This window comes from Phragmites australis, chromosome 5, assembly GCF_958298935.1.
Source record: "Phragmites australis chromosome 5, lpPhrAust1.1, whole genome shotgun sequence".
Taxonomy (NCBI): domain Eukaryota; kingdom Viridiplantae; phylum Streptophyta; class Magnoliopsida; order Poales; family Poaceae; genus Phragmites; species Phragmites australis.
Genome location: NC_084925.1, coordinates 2,772,306 through 2,789,707, shown reverse-complemented (window position 1 = coordinate 2,789,707; position 17,402 = coordinate 2,772,306). Strand labels below are relative to the sequence as shown.

General features: G+C 43.8%; 2 non-coding genes and 2 pseudogenes across 2 annotated transcripts; 2 read left to right on the top strand and 2 right to left on the bottom strand.

Moving 5' to 3' along the window:
* Window positions 1-524: 524 nt before the first annotated feature.
* On the top strand, window positions 525-720 carry LOC133920234 (U2 spliceosomal RNA). Its single transcript, XR_009910048.1, has one exon. It is a non-coding gene; the product is annotated as a U2 spliceosomal RNA (small nuclear RNA).
* LOC133918401 (protein SCO1 homolog 1, mitochondrial-like) lies at window positions 530-10,766 on the top strand (annotated as a pseudogene).
* Window positions 5,735-5,874, bottom strand: LOC133920207 (small nucleolar RNA Z247). The gene has a single exon (XR_009910024.1). It is a non-coding gene; the product is annotated as a small nucleolar RNA Z247 (small nucleolar RNA).
* Window positions 10,767-12,266: 1,500 nt separating the features above from the next.
* On the bottom strand, window positions 12,267-15,855 carry LOC133917316 (uncharacterized; annotated as a pseudogene).
* Window positions 15,856-17,402: the final 1,547 nt, after the last annotated feature.

Here is a 17,402-nt window from a genome sequence, read left to right as displayed (position 1 = left end):
TAACAATGAAGCTGATGCGAAGCTCTACGAGCCTGAAAACTGCCAAAGTTAGTACTCGAGATCATAAATACGTATCGTATTAGAAAAAATTTGATCAAACTTTTAAAACTTTGACTAACAACAGCTTTAAAAATGTTTAATTTGAAACTTTATATGCGTAAACGAAAACTCAAAGATATACATTGAAGACTGTGTTTTACCGGAGGGAGTAACTGTCTGCATGAACGAAAACTCTCGATCTACTCTCGATCTTATACCGTTCAGTTCTCCATCGTCTTCAGCTCCAAAAAGAAGAAGAAGAAGCACGGTCAGCCCTCTTCCTCCTACGATTGAATGAATCCATCTAGTTATCGGAAACCGAGTAGCTGGACTGTCCGAGCACGTGGGCCGTTAGCTACTGGGCCAACGGGAAAGGTGTGGCCTGAAGCGCTTGTGGTCTCCCGTTTAGTACCACATCGCTAGCCAGAGGCGGGGGATCTGGTCGAGCGAGCTATAAACTGAGGCGCAGGGCTCCGCTCCAATTCATACCTTTCTCGGCCTTTTGGCTAAGATCAAGTGTAGTATCTGTTCTTATCAGTTTAATATCTGATATATAGGTTATGTGCCTATTTTGATATTAAATTTATTTTTTGTGGGGAGGGTCCACTAAAGTGGCTTGCCACTTGGGCCCTCACGCGTCGCTCAGGCGTTGCACTGCTGCTCGGGCCTGGCGCACCCCAACTAAGACTAAATTTAAATTTCATGAGTGGCTGAACGAAACGATTAAAACCGTAACATTTGTCTAATTATGATTTTAAAACTTAATTAGTTATTATTCTTGTTAGTTGATCAATCAAATTGCATGTGGTTTATCTATAAATAATGAGATGTTTAATTTTGTTCTTCAGATCCGTGAAACGTTCATCTTGCACGGAAGCAAACCACTGGAAAAGGCCCCTGAAAACCGACGGGGCCGAGCACCCCCTTCTTGCAACAGAAGCAATCCCCGACCCGGCGAGGAGACGCGAGCTGAGGCGACGTTGAGGGCGCGTGCGTTCCACCTCCACGCGCTCCTCTCCCAGCCTTCCACCTCCTCGAGCGTGCGCTCTGGCTAAGGTTACCCTAGAGCCTCTTCGTCATTGGCGTCCGCCGAAGCGCAGGATCTTCGCTCATCCTCCTGGGATTGACGCCGAGATGGCGTGGTTATTTGGTTCTGTGTTGCCGCAGATCACTGGCCCGGGTTCGTTTCGGTTCGGGGCCGCGTTCTTGGGGCGCGCGCGCTTCTTCTCCAGCGATGCCTCGGCTTCGGTACATGCCGGCTCGAAGCCCGCGGCGGAGGTGGCCGGTGGGCGCGGCGGGGGAGGGGGTGATGGGCAGTCCGGGAAATCTGAGCAAGCGGACTACGGGTAATCCGTCCGAGGAGGGGTGAGTTTTGGCTTGTAATACCACCAAAAGTGTTACTAGATTCTTATGCTGTTATGCAGGAGCGAGTCAACGTAATTGCCCTGAAATGATTCAATTGACACGAATTAGTTGTGATCTAGCGCCCAACTAGAGGACGATTTCTCATTTTCCTCACAGCATTCCTTGTTTCTAGACTGTTAGGCCATTTCTGCGTGCTAATTTAGAAAGCATTATTTTCTTGGGAGTTTGCTTTATGATTAAAAAATGTTCCTTTCTTGCAGCCGGTCTCGTGGCTGAGTTTTCTACTGCTGCTCGTGACTGGAGGAGGGATAATTGTGTACTACGACAAAGAAAAGAAGCGTCACATTGAAGGTAGATTACTATGGTGAGTTGGTGTTTTTGTTTGCTGTCATGCCAGGACTGTATCTAGCGGTGAATCGAAAGATCTTCACGGTGTTCTTGTTCTACTAATCCAACATTTTGAATGGAGTAAACATCAATAGCAGTTTGCAAATTTGAAGAGGTTACATTGAGCCAATTGTAAATGTGATTGGCGCAGGATGGCCACAATGGGCCGTGATCTTTGATATATATAGGAGCATACAATGGGATGATTACAACCGTGGAGTGCACGGTAAGTCAGGAGGCGCATGTCCAAGAATAGAGATATACTTCTATGTTTAACACCCCCCCTCAATCTGGACGATGTGAAACTAAGTTCAGATTGCGCCGTAGATGACTGAACGAAGTTACAGGCAATGGTTTAGTCATAATGTCGGCAACTTGATCCTTGGAGCTGATGAAGCGAACCTCGAGTTGTCGAGATGCAACCCGTTCCCTGACGAAGTGGTAATCAACCTCCACATGCTTCGTTCGTCGATGAAATATTGGGTTAGCTGACAAGTAGGTGGCGCCAATGTTATCACACCAGAGGCTAGGTGGTCGTCCTGTAGAAATCCCGAGCTCTCGAAGTAGGACCTCAATCCAAATTATTTCAGCAGTGGTATTGGCAACAGCCTTATATTCAGCCTCAGTGCTTGAGCGAGAGACGGTTGGTTGTTTGCGAGAGCTCCAAGAGACAAGATTCCCACCAAGAAAGATAGCATATCCTCCAGTACTGCGTCGATCATCCGGGTCACCGGCCCAATTCGCATCAGAGAACGCACTCAACAATGAAGAGCCAGTTTTGGTGATACACAGACCCAGTTCGGAAGTAGCATGAAGGTAACGCAAGATACGTTTGACAGCAGCCCAATGAACAGTCGTTGGTGCAGAGAGAAATTGACAGACACGATTGACACAAAATGAGATGTCCGGTCGAGTCAAGGACAGATATTGAAGAGCCCCAACAACGCTGCGATATCTAGTAGTGTCTTCAGCTGATAGGGGATCACCACCCTTTAAATACAACTTTTCACTAGGAAGCATAGGAGTTGGAACACCACAGGCGGTCAGCATATTTGTGCGTTGCAGCAAGTCGTAGATGTACTTGCGTTGAGTCAAGACAAGGCCCGTAGAGGTATGATGCACTTCAATACCTAGAAAATAGCTAAGAGTGCCAAGATCTTTTACCGCAAAATCCGAATGGAGTTGAGACAATAGGCGATCCGTGGCTGATGAAGAAGAACTGACAATGATAATGTCATCTACATAGATGAGAATATACATCTGGATGCCTTCTTTATTGAATATAAATAGAGAGACATCAGCTTTAGAAGCATGAAACCCCAGCTGCAAAAGTGTACCACTGAGCCGAGAAAACCAAGCACGCGGAGCCTGTTTGAGTCCATAAAGGGACTTGTCCAGCTTGCAAAGATAATTGGGATGATCAGGATCCTCAAAACCAGGCGGTTGTTTCATATAGACATTCTCATGAAGATAATCGTGCAAGAAAGCATTTTGGATATCAATCTGCCGAAGAGACCACCCACGAGAAACTGCAAGTGACAAGAGAACGCGAATTGATGTTGGTTTAACCACTGGGCTGAAGGTATCATCATAGTCAACACCATACTGTTGTTTGAAACCCTTGGCCACCAAGTGTGCTTTATACCGATCAATAGAGCCATCTGCTTTGTGTTTGACCTTAAAAATCCACTTGCAATCAATGACATTGACACCAGCATGCGGAGGAACAAGATGCCATGTCTTATTCTTGATAAGGGCCTGGAATTCATCAGTCATTGCTGAACGCCAAAGAGGGTTCTCAAGAGCTGTAATATGTGATGTAGGCTCAGCATCAGAAGACCGGATAGCAGAATACGTTACTGTTCCATCAGTGCGTATCTTCGGGCAGCGAATGTTGTGACGTAGCCTCGTGCCGTACTGATGAGCAGGAGGATCAGGCACAGCAACACCTGATTGGTTGATCACCGCAGGTAGTCCGGGTGGAACCGGGGCAGGCGCTGCAGTCGAGGTGGCGGCCGGGTCGTCAGGAGCAGGTGCTGTCCGCGCCGCAGGGGACACGGGATCGGGCGTTGTCGGCATGGCACGTTGGGAGGGCGGAGGGGATCCCGTTGCAGCTGTGTTCGTACCCGGTGCCAATTTCGAGGAACCGGTCGTGCCAGGAGATAAGGGCACCGATCCCGGAGATGGTTCCGATGTTGCGACGCCAGGATCTTCTGTATCCAAACGATCTGCAGCCACAGAGTTAACAGGCAGTAAACTATGCATAGGGTTAATGTCCATATTAAAACTGCTACTATTCGGTAAAGTAGAAGAGCTAGAGGATGTCGGAGCAACGCCAGAAGAAGGATTAGTGGAAAATGGAAAGATTGACTCGTCAAATATGACGTCACGAGAGATGTAGACGCGCCCGGAATCCATGTCGAGGCACTTGTAGCCTTTGTGCAGCGCACTATACCCCAAAAAGATGCATGTTTTGGATCTAAAGGAAAGTTTTTGCTTGTTGTAGGGTCGGAGATGAGGCCAGCAAGCGCATCCGAAAATGCGCAGCATGGTGTAATTTGGGGGAACTTTGAATAGACGTTCTAAAGGACAGAAATGGTCAATGACTCGAGTTGGCATGCGATTAATGAGGTAAGTGGCTGTTAGGAAGGCTTCATCCTAGAATTTTATAGGCATAGAAGCGTGAGCTAAGAGCGCAAGACCGGTCTCTACTATGTGACGATGCTTTCGTTCGGCCGAATCATTTTGTTGATGGGTATGAGGACAAGAGACGTGATGACTGATCCCTAGGGACTGGAAAAATTGATTATGTAGTTTCTGATATTCCCCACCCCAGTCTGATTGAACACACTTAATTTTGGTATTGAGGAGTCGTTCTACATGCGCCTGAAATTGCACAAATATGCGTTGGGCCTCAGTCCTATCACGCATCAAATAGATCCAAGTGAATTTACTAAAGTCATCAATGAAACTTATGTAATACTTGTAACCACCAACAGATTGTGGGGCAGGACCCCATACATCAGAGAAGATAAGATCTAGAGGTGAAGTAGAACGATGAATGGCATTATTATAAGGAAGTTGATGACTTTTAGCTAATTGACAAGCAGTACAAACTGAAGACCCTGACTCCTTGACACACGGTAGACTATGAAGATGTAAAATAGACTTGACGACTTGGGTAGATGGGTGGCCGAACCGAGCATGCCACTGATCAGGACGCGCCTTAACACTCACGAGGGCTTGTTGTAGTGACTCAACATCGGATGGTTTAATGGGATAAAGGCCTGACTCACAGCTTCCTTCCAGGAGCAGCTGCCGCGTCGCTCGGTCCTTGATAAGAAAATAAGATGGATGAAATTCAAAAAAGACATTATTGTCACGGGAAAGTTTGTGAACGGATAAGAGATGTTTAGATATGTCAGGCACATGAAGTACATTGTTTAAAGTAAGAGGACGAGTAGCAGTATTAATAGAACAAGAACCGAGATGCATGATTTGCAAACATGCTCCATTGCCGACGTGGACCTTATCTGCACCATGGTATTGTTCACGAAGGGCAAGGCGATCTAGATCACTAGTAATGTGATCCGTAGCCCCTGTGTCACTATACCAGTTGGGATCAACTCGGTACGATGAAGTAGCAGCAACCGCAGCATATGGTTGTTCATCCTGGTAGGATTCATCCATGCGATACCAGCATTTAACCGCCGTGTGGTTCCGCCGACCACAAATCTGACAGGGAGAGCGGGCAGAGCGAGCACCGGCAGGCGGCTGGTTGGGGGAGCCGCGCGACCGCCCTGGGAGAGGGCTGCCACGACCACGGTTTCTGCCAGGAAAAGGACCACCGCGTCCACGATTCTGAGGAGAACCGCCACGGCCAGCGTAGTTGGCCGAGGTGCCAATGTTGAGGCGAGTTTCAGCCTGATTGAGAAGTTGACGAGCTTCAAACGCCATGAGATAGGAGTACACATCATCCAGGGTGAGAGGCTCGCTCTTGGTGGTCATGGAAGTAACAAACGGGTCATAATCCGCACCAAGACCAGCCAAGAGGTAGGCAATGACTTCATCGTCGCGGAGAGGAGCACCAGCAGCAGCGAGCTCGGAGGCGAGACTTTTGATCTTGCGGAAGTAGTCGGCGGCAGAGAGATCTCTCTTTTTGGTGGTGGCGAGATCGATCCTGATCTGGACCGAACGAGCCCGTGTAGCAGAGGAGAACATGCGTTGGAGCGTATCCCATGCCTCCTTGGAGGTCGTAGCAGAGACCACATCTTGGAGGATATCTTCAGTCAAGGAGGAGAGGAGGCCACTAAGGACCTGTTGATCTTGATCATACCACCGGTCGTATACCAGATTGGGCACGAGCTCGGCGCCTGCATCAGTCGACGATGCGACTTGTTTTGGCGGCGCGGTCGTGGATCCATCTATGAAGCCCATAAGCTTCGCACTCCGTAGGTACGGGAGGAGCTGGGCGCGCCAAAGAAGATAGTTGGTTTTGGAGAGGCGAATGGTGACGGCATGGTGCAGGGGAATTGGTGCAAACGTTGTAGATGAGGAGGAGCTGGATATGGCGGCGGCGGTGGTGGAGGAGGAGGAAGAAGATGAGGTAGACGACATCTTCAGAAAAAGTTTTGTGGCTCTGTTACCATGTAAATGTGATTGGCGCAGGATAGCCACAATGGGCCGTGATCTTTGATATATATAGGAGCATACAATGGGATGATTACAACCGTGGAGTGCACGGTAAGTCAGGAGGCGCAAGTCCAAGAATAGAGATATACTTCTATGTTTAACACCAATCAGCCAAAGCAGTTCATGATGTCGCAGGGTGGATTTCGCATAGATCACAGGGGCTCAGTTGAATGACTTTAATCACCAAGTATTTTCAAATTTATATTAAAGTAACAGTAGTTTAGACTAGTATATACCTCCATTATACCGTATTTGCACCTCTGGATAAATATCGAACTGTCTAATCCTGCATTTCCTATGCGTCAACCCCATCGCAAAATTTCTGGCTACACTGCTGCGACATTATGCCTTGGCTATAGGTAATGTTGCTCTGGAAAAAAAAATTTGTGGGTGTGGTATGCACGTTCACCAAGTGTCTGTGTGTGATGCTGGTGGTGACCTGATGGGTTTGAAATGACATTTAAGTTGTAGGAGATGCGGTGTTTATTGGCTCTTCAGTCTTACTGATTCCTGATATGCTTCCAAAATGCATTATTAACAGCATCAACACATTGTCTCGTGTTTGTTTTTATGTCCACTTTATTATGAGTGCTGAACTAGGAATTTACAGCCTCTACTTATTCTTCCTGAAACTCCTTCTACATGTCTAGCATTGTATTATTCTTTATTTCAGCATTTTATACACGTTCCATAAAAATTGTGCAGAGCATATACATCTCTTAATCTGGAAAGTCTTTTTTTTAAAAAAAAAAAAAGAAAGCATGGTAGCTATCAATTGAAACCATCATTAAGGGAAGCGATACCTTAATTTATGACAGCTATGGTGGAGCAAGCTAAGAAGTATGACTTTATGATTTCATTCCTTCCTTCTCGGTTTCAACAAGAAATGCTTGCATGGTTACGTCTAAACAGAACCATCAAAGAAAATTAGAACTCTCTTCAACGCTTTCAGCATCACTGTATGTAAAATGGAGAACCATAGCCCTGCAAGCTGACTTAAGTTTCCCCCACCCTAAAACTGGTTTGCCTTGAACAGCAACTTGACCACACAGTCTACACTAATGTGAAAAACTGGTTTCCCCGACAAATTAATTTTTTTACATTTTTTCTTTTAACCACTATGCTGGCATTTTTGTAGCTGCTGTTTGCTTGTTTGTAAATACATATGCTTAGGTCTTACGTACACATATTTTTACAAAAGTTGAACGGACCACTAAACTTGTTAAACAACAGTATAAAAGTGGTTGCTCTTATCATAATTCCTCACGACATTGGCAAAAAGCCAAAAAAACTTTTAGGGCCAGTGGACGCAGTGTTAGACCGCTTCGTGCAAATCATATCTGATATAAGGGGCTGTTTGGATCACTACCCCAAGGTGCCTGACCAAATTTTGGCCCTGCCCGCACAATTTAGCAGCTGTTTGCTTTGAAGCCCAGATTTGGCCTTGCTCAGTTGTCCACCAAGCCAAATCGATGGCTAGTTAGAGGCGAGCGATTTGGTGGCCAAATTTTGGCTTGGCTGCATGGTGAGGTGTCAGCAGGAGAGTGGTCCAGTAAATGCTTTGCCTTTTCAATTGACTATAGTTTCTAAACCACGCATCCGACTCGTCATCTGTTTGTACCATTGTATTCCTTACAATTTAATCTACAAAACAAGACCCCATCTGAATATATTTTGACACTAAAAAAATTAATGACATGTGGGCCCTACATGGAATACTCACAATTTTGAAATATTTTGGTCTGGCAGCAATCCAAATACCAATTTTACCTTCGATTTTGGCAGATGCCTAACTTTGGCTTGGTTACAAACCAAGCACTACTTTTTTGCTATAAATTTGGCCATGGCCAATATTTGGTTAGGCCTTTTGGGGTCGACAACCAAACAGCCCCTAATACCCTTATATTTTGTTTTGACACTATTGCACTCTTAACAAAATCCTTACCCTGGTTCAGAATCAGGGGCTGTTTGGTTCTTGACTCCAAGAAGCTAAGCTAAAATTTGGCCACGTTTAGGAAATTTGGCTTCCGTTTGGATCAAGGCCAAAATTTGGCTATGCCTCGAAAAATTTGGCTATAGAAAAGCTAGGCAAGATTTTGGCGCTCAAAATGGCCACCCCAATTTTTGGCTGGCCAAAATTTTGGCTCGGTCTCAAACCAAACACTACTCTAGTTGCCTCGATTTTGGCATGATCCTAGTTTTGTCTTGGCCAAATTTTGGCTTAGCTTCTTAGAGTCGAGAATCAAACAGCCCCTCAGTTCTCCATTTACTATTGTAGCAAACATTACAAACCTGTCCTTGTTTTACAAATGGAGACACGTGCCTTTTGGAATTGTTATCTGCATAGTAGGAAGGTGTCAGCTCCTTGTAATCCCGTCAGCTGTTTAATTTCTCATGTCAGATCTTTTTTCATGTTCCATCTTCTCCAGAATTAAAGAATAGAACAAGTGCTGTGAAGCTAGGCTAGGACAATCAGTAGGCACTGCGGCCATTGGCGGTCCATTCAAGCTTCTGAATCATGATGGGAAGCCTGTCACCGAAAAGATTTCTTGGGCAAATGGACTCTGCTTTATTTTGGATTCACACATTGCCCTGACATTTGTCCAGATGAGCTCCAGAAAATGGCTGCAGCGATTGACAAAATTAGTAAGTTAATTTCATTCTCTTGTTCCTTGGATACAATTATCTTGATAAATCATGTTTTGTCTGCGTAGTGTCTAGCAATACATCTTCTTGTCTTCATGCTATGTATAACAACGCTGTTATCTTGGATTATACTTGTTGCTAGAAATTAGAAGGCATGCTATTGTACAATAATATGGTACATACGTGTGCCACAGTGAAATGTGCATACAAGGTTATGTCTTTTTGTTTAACTGAACTTGGTGATATGCAGTGCTGTAGGTAGTAGACAGTTTCATTTCACTTAACATATTCTTCACAGTCATTGTAAAATCCGTTATTATATGCAGAGCAAAAGGCAAAATTGGATGTTGTGCCAGTTTTCATTACTGTTGATCCTGAAAGAGATACCGTTGAGCGAGTTCGGGACTACGTCAACGGTGTGTTCGTGCACCTATGCCCCTCAAATCTTAATCTTTATCATCTCTTTAAATTTGTTACCCTTTGATTTTCTTTAGTTTGCAGCATCTTATTTATTTGATTGCCCATTATTTGTGTTTTCGCAGAGTTTCATCCAGACCTGATAGGACTAACGGGATCGACAAATGAGGCAAGAGACAGGTTGCACATGCTTACCGAGTTTACTATATGAAGACAGAGGAGGGTTCTGACTATCTCGTTGATCACTCAATTGTCATGTATGCTATCTTTAATCTCTTCCCTCTTGTACAATTAGTAGTTATCTATTTTTTTGCTACTGGTGTACTATTAAGACGTATTTAGTTTTAATTGTTTCTTCATCATACGCTATGCAAACCTACCACACACAACCCAAAAGGAAGAAACCTGTTTAGTTTGGCCTTTTTGTTTCAACCTTTCTAAATATTATTTCGTGGGACTTAGGAGGGAAGCATGATAAGGATGTTTAGTGATAAATTAATTTTTGATACTTCAGAGACTCGAAGTGTGGTTGATTTATTTTGTGATGAAATACAGAGAATGTCCAAATCCCAACGTAATAGACTGGCTGGCAGTTACATTCTCTTTTGAAGTCATTGTAATTGTTAGGAAGCCTCAGATGTATTAATGTAATAATGTTGCTGCCATCTCTGACAGTGAGAAAACACATGTATGTTGTGTCAAAACACTCACTGTTTACTCATCTACTTTCAGGTACTTGATGAATCCAAAGATGGAGTTTGTCAAGTTTTATGGCAAGAACTATGATACAGATTCCCTTGCTGAAGGCATCATTAAAGGAATTAAAGGGCACGAGTAAACGTAGTCGAAATGCTGCTTTTCAATGGCATTCTAGTTTCTGAAAATCTTGATAATTTGTCCAAGTAAACAAAGACCAAATGATTCTCCAGGTCATCTGGTAACTAGCTGCTGTTCATTTCTGAGGATTAGGATATTCTGATCTTGAGGCTGTTTATTTCAGCAGATTTTGGTGCACGTGTTGCAGTGTCGAGGCAAAAACTATTCCAACACAGAAAAAAAGAATATGCACATTTGTTATTTTTTTACATTAAACTTCTGCTTTGATCACTTAAAATGTTCATCGAGGAATGTCATTTTCTGGAAAAGTGTTAGTACTTAAATGTGAATTGGAAAGTAAGCATTTGAAACATTATTTTATCTATTCAAGACTGCTTTGTCCTCGTGCTTGACGGCACCTGCTGCTTAGAGCCAAAACAAATAGTCAAATAGTGAGTGAGGCAAGCTGGTGCGTGTGATTGGTTGGTTGGTTAGTCTTGGCCACTCAGTCAGGTTGCCATGTATTTTCAGTCACTCGTCATTCTGTTCTCATCGAAATCTCATGGAGTATGACAGAGCTACCACTTTGTACTTCTTGTTACACCGTCTTTTGAGTCCTTACACTGAAGAAAGAACAACCGTTAACTCCTAGGTGTTTCCAATGCCGGGCGAGTGGCTGCAGGATCTCCATGTCGCGCCGGGAGCGGGAGCGGCAGCGGCAGCTACAAGGACGAGGACGGCACGTCCGACGAGTGGCTGACGATCCCTCAGTCCCTCACCCAAGCTGCAGTTGGGTTGAGGAACGTAACCGTGTTACCGTGTAGGAGTAGCCATGAGGGATTAAAATTTCGGTGAATTTTTGTGAATTTTAGAGGAGATCGAAATATTTAATTTTGAAATTTTCTCATGGACATGTGATATTATGAAGCAGAGGATGAAAAATGACTGTAATTTTGATGAAATTTTACGAATTTTAGAATTCTGCCAATGAACGAAAAAAATGTAAGAGGAAATTGAAGTAGCCAGGGGCGAATCGTTTTGACAACGAAGTATGTGCGCGACGCAGTTTGAGTAAGCGAATTGGAGATTAAAAACAAAAATTACCACCTCTACCAGCAAAGGTCGGCAACATGGGATGTACTAGATCTAAAAAAAAGTATGAAAATGGAGGGGCCATGGCCACCCTTGCCTGTGAGAAGCTCCGCCATGGGTAGAGGCAAAGAGGAATCTCCATGGCTAGTAAGGAGGCATTAGGTTGTGTTATGGTTACAGTAGTCTAACCTAACTCGTTATATCTATGAGTTAATATTTCCTAGTTTATATCTTAATGAGTCTACTATACGTATAGATCTAACTAGAGTTATGACCTAAGTAAAAAGACTAGTTTAATAGGTGAGATATCCTTCATTTTTTATATCATACTCGCTCATCTTTAATTTTTGATGTGAAACTAAATCCAACCGATTGTTTTAAAAGAGTTTTTAGATGATGTCAGAAAATGTTGATATTCTTGCAATAGCAACATAAGTTGGCTCCATCTGATTTTCTGGTTAGTCGAGCGCTAAGCACCACGCGACGGATCGCGGATTAACATTGTCCTTATAATTTTACAAATATACTCTAATAATCACGTGTTCGATCTATTGTGTCCAATTTTATCAAACTGGACAAAATTTCATCTCTGTGACTAGTATAATACGCATCATAGTTGAGGAGATCCATGTTGCAAGATAAACCAGCACAAAAGCTAAACCATCGATCACCTCCCGCTATTTTTCTGAAAAAAGAGGAACTATATATAAAACATGCTGGAACGCCCGATCAACCAACTGCTGCTACTCAACAAGACACTGAAATCTCAGACTCTTCTACTGTTCTCCAGAAAGAATCGATGAAGAGCTAGCTCACTTCTTGCCGCTCTTCTTGAGACCGGCGCCTCCAAGCGGGCCCTTCTGCGCCGCCTTTATCCTAAGCTCCTTGAGCGCCTTCTCCTCCTCTTTCTTCTTCTTCATGTTCTCCAGATCAGTCTGCGAGCAGAAGAAAATCAACTAGAATTGTCAGTAATGTACGTAGGAAGTCGCACGTTTTCAACATACATCACCCATGCAAACGTAAGGCATAATATAATCTGAACTTCTCAAGCACAAACTCCTTAGGATGCAAATGTGCTTCCGACCACGTAATATCATCAGGTGGATCGAGATTTCTTTGATCTGCAATGTAACCTCGGCTAGAGTAATGCATGCCAATCCAGATGTGCAGAGCAATGGGGGTTATCGCGATGTGGATCATGCACATCGATCGCAGGGTGATGTGATCTGTGGTCGATCTCGTTCTCATCACGTACGTAGTTAGGGCATGCAACACTAAAAGGCACTCCGATCGATCTAATTCGTAAGGATAAACAGTAGCATGTACCTCGTCGTACTCCTTCTTGGGCGCCTTGGGGGCCTTGAGAGGCTTCTGCTTCCCGCCCTGCTTGCCGCCCGACATGGCCGGCCGGTGGTCGATGGAGGTCGGTGCGGCGAGGATCTATCAAGCCCTGATTACGAAGAGCAATAATCTAGCTTGAGGTGGCGTGGCGAGAGCTTACGGAAGGGGAGGGTCGCGTGTGCGCTACGAATATATATATATGAGGATTGAGCTTGAGCCTGCCGGAGGTTGAAGACGGTAGCGACGTACGAGTCGGATCGTGTTTGGTCATGTATGCTAGTTGGGCCATTTGATGCACTGGGCCGAGCAGTTCGATCTGCGACACTGCAATTTGCCTGGCTGACTTGGCTAATCTAGAAGGATTTTTATATATTTTTATATTTTTGAAGTCTAAAAAATATAAATATATACGTTTGTTTTGAATGTTGCAAAACTATAATCCCGCCGTTCGTTGAAAGAACAACCGGCCATAGTGACATCTACATCGGATTACACCCACGGACAACATATTTGCCTATTAAAAATTAGGTCTGGCCTCCTCATGCCACAATCATCATCTGTTCCTTTTCCATCAGGGAAAAAGAAGAGAGGAAACGAGGAGGGTAGAGGAGAGAAGAGGGAGAGGAGATGAAAGCGGTAAGGCCTTGACAGAATCCGGCATTGTTAGGTAGAGAGCTCGAGCACAGTGACGAAGACAAACATGCAGGAACCTGAGAATGGGCGCTCGTCTTTGCCATCGCCACCAACTGTTTGCAACCAACAACAAACCCAGCTAACATACCTCCCATGAGGTGATTTCGACGCTAGCTTCGTGTATCTACTAGTTGAGTGCTCGTGCGTTGCAATAGAAATAAAATTTACATAAGATGACATCAAATATATGCATAGATATTGCTTACATCAATAGATCTAAGGAGTAATTCTCTGATTAATGTTTTTGCCCCATAGAAATTCAATCACATCATATTACACTCTGAGAATAAGAGTGAAATATTTTTAATTATCACGGTAGGAAACCACGAAATCGTGACCAATGATTGTATATATAGATGAGATAATTATTATAAGCTATCCTTGAATGTCTTAAAAAAATAAAACGATGAAAGCTACATTAATTCTAATATCACTTAGTCAAAAGTTAAGATTTACCTTAAACCACATCGTTATCAAGATTAGATTTGACCAATATCAGAAGAGAAAACAGCATACTTATACCAGAGTGTCCAAACAGTAGTGCACACAATAATTATAGCTTAAAATCTCTCATGCCAATCAGTAGTTTTTTTTTGTTGATTCATTCATTCACCAACAACAAACATGTTAAGTTCAGGAAAGAACAAGCATAGCCAACATCCTCCAAGCTCAAAATTATGCCAATATGATGCACAACAGATACAATAAGCAATGAAGCATCCATGGATCAATAAATATAAAGCAAGAAGACTACCCGTTTTATACGAACCGGTTACATGTTCTACACAAAATAATTGTGTTTTGGATCATTAAACATAAAGCAAGAACACCATTTTGTTAAGTTCTCTTTGATTGATATGAATGAAAAATGACTCTTCATAACAAATACCAGTGAAATTAGTGAGTGCATATCACCCTTTCTCTTACAGTATTCACCACAATTGTGGTAGGGGTTAGATGCATTGACGCAATCATGATTGATTTCTCCTCTTGCTCTTCTTTCGAAACGGCTTTGCCTTTTTTCTTGTCTGAAAATAAACATATAAATAGCAAAGCATAAATATAGACGCCTCACCAAACCTTAACATCAATGTTGTGTACCCATGTGTTCACCACTTGTAAGTTCAGGGCGACCAAAAGAACACACCTGACTTGGTTGCACTTCTGCGCTGTTTCATTCAAATGATCAAAGCAATATTGGGCACACATATGCAATGGATTGGATGCGTTTGGGCACATCGGATCCACCTTCCAACTTGGAATCACTGTAACATCCTTTCCCCCTGCAATGACTACCAATTTGGTTACGACAACACCAATTTAAAAGTACCAAAGTGAAACCCTAAACTAAATATCTTTGCATACAATGCATGCAAATGCAGACATAATTCCTTCTACAATGAATGGCAACGCATAAAATCGCTAATAGTTCATGAGTTTATCAGATAAGAACCACCAATTGTCAAACAATTGGCAAAAGGATCAATATCACAATTCACTACATCATTGCAATGCCATGAACTAATTAGTGTATGAAATCCACATCAACATAGTAAGTCCATCAGTATGCAATACTACCTTTCCTGCCTGAGGACTTCATTTCAATCCCCTTCTGCTGCATCTTGGCAGCACAATACTCACCACATTCAAGGAACGGATTGGCGGCATTCAGACACTTTGGATCCACCTTCCTGTTGCCCCTTGATTTCATGCTTCCCTCTGCCGCAACGAACAACCAAAGAAACAAAATCAATTATTACTGCAATGGACCAATAACCCGCTCCTCCAGCTGCCCAAGATGCCAGCCAGTTGGAGGCATGATAACATTACAGGTGATGAAGCAAGAACCTTCGGAGGACGACGAGCAGCAGCAGGAGTGGCAAGAGAAGAGGGATATGGGCGACTTGCCGCCCTCCGACGACTGGCCAGTCTCAACCATCTTGAAGAGGCAGTGGTCGGTGCAGACATGGAACAGGTTGGGTGTGTTGGGGGCACCGAGGGTCCACCTTCTTGCCGTCGCCATCGGAACCTTCACGCACTGCAACACTCACAAAGATGGAAATTTTCTTAAGGGTAACGCGTAAAGATCAAATTTTGTTTGCCGCATTATAGAGAGAGAAATAGGAGAAGCTCACAGAAAACGTAGAGGGGGAGGCCCCCGGAGCCGCCGCCCTTGTCACGGTGATGTGGCCTTGAGTGCAGCTCACCAGGGTCGTTGTGTGTGGTCCCGTTTAGGGCTGCGTGGCCCAACGACGGCGGAGGCAGCTTGGCTACACCTCTAGGGACGGGGACGTGGCAGTAATCGGTGCTGCGGTGGAAAGGGTTGACAGCGTTGGGGCAGTCCGGGTTGATAGCCTGCCACTGCATCTCTCCTCCGAACTCCTCGTCCGATCGCCTCTGGATCGAGGTTGCTTGGGCGGTCGATGGCGGCGTGGTGCAACGAGGTGGGGTCGGACGAGTGGCGCATCAGTCGGGTGATCAATGTCGCAGTGGAGCGATGGAAGAAGGGCAGGTGGTCTCCTGTCCAACGTGAGGAGGTGGAAGGAGAGCGAGGAGGCGTCCGGTGGAGACGGGTTGTCTCTAGTGCGACGTGGAGTGTAGGGAACAGGGACGGCGGCGCGGTGATGGATCTGGTGGATCTGTCGAGGAGGCTAGCGTGATGGTGGATCTGGTGGATGACGAGCGTGGCAGTGGTCCTGGTGGAACCGTCGAGGAGGCGGGCTAGTTGGACATGGGAGGGTGCGGTGGATAGGAGGGGAACGGGAGGGGAGCGAGCGCGATGCGGAGATGAGAGCGGAGGGACCACTGGTAAGAGCCGGTGGAGGAGCGGCATGACATCCTATCTAGTGTAGAAAATACTATCTATTTTTTAAGTAGTAGAGATATTCTATAAAATATATGAGTTATGGCGGATCTGATTGATTTTCATCATATATCTTACACGACTAAACGGTATATAATCAAAATTAGCTTACGTCTCCTCCCCTGCCAATTGTTTGGAAACCTCTAATCAATTTAAAAACCTGCAATTAATAGAAGCTATTAGCATTAAAAAAATATTAATACATCATTATTTTCTTCTATCTATATCCAATAACTAGAGTCAATCTATATTTTCTATAATAATTAGATATAGAATGCAAAGTTATATATGAGCTTTTGATATCTATCGTCCACGAGTCTTAATCACACACCTCAAATTCGTACTTGAACCTCACTAATTACAAAACGTAATCATTCCTTGATACCCTCCCCCAGGCAACAAACAATTACCTCCCATGTCTCGCATGATTGCATCCAACTCATATCTTTTACTATGTTATGTGTTGAAGGTTAGCTCGACCTCATATTCTTTTCTTTACTTTCTGTGTCATTTCATTTTTCTATGTAAAGATGGGTTTATTTTCGCTATCTTAAGTTGAGAAGTTTTATGAATGCATCCTTAACTTTTTATTTTTTATTTTTTTTCGCGTGAACTTTTTTTGCCACTATTATAATATTATTGATTCTATGTGTGTGTAATACGTGCGTGCTTACTAGTTATATATAAAGCACCAAAAAGCCTAAGCTGATAAGAGTCAAATGTAATTATTTTGTTTAATTGTGTTTGCCATGACTCGAATTTAAAACATCTAGCCCTGATACCGTATTAAGTTTCATGTACCGATCAGTTCACTAAAAGCCTAAACTGATGAGAAAAGATGAATAATTCACTTTATTTCAACACCTAATAACCTAGCCAAAGAGTTCTTCATCAGTTGTCTCTGACTCTAAGCTACAGAGGAAAGAATAAAGAACATGCAATCCTTTTATGTTTGGATGGATGAAATAAGACTGCCGATTGCTTTTGTTGACAATTTAGTACCGCTACTAAGATTGATCCCAAGACCCCCAAAAAATAATACTGCTAGCAG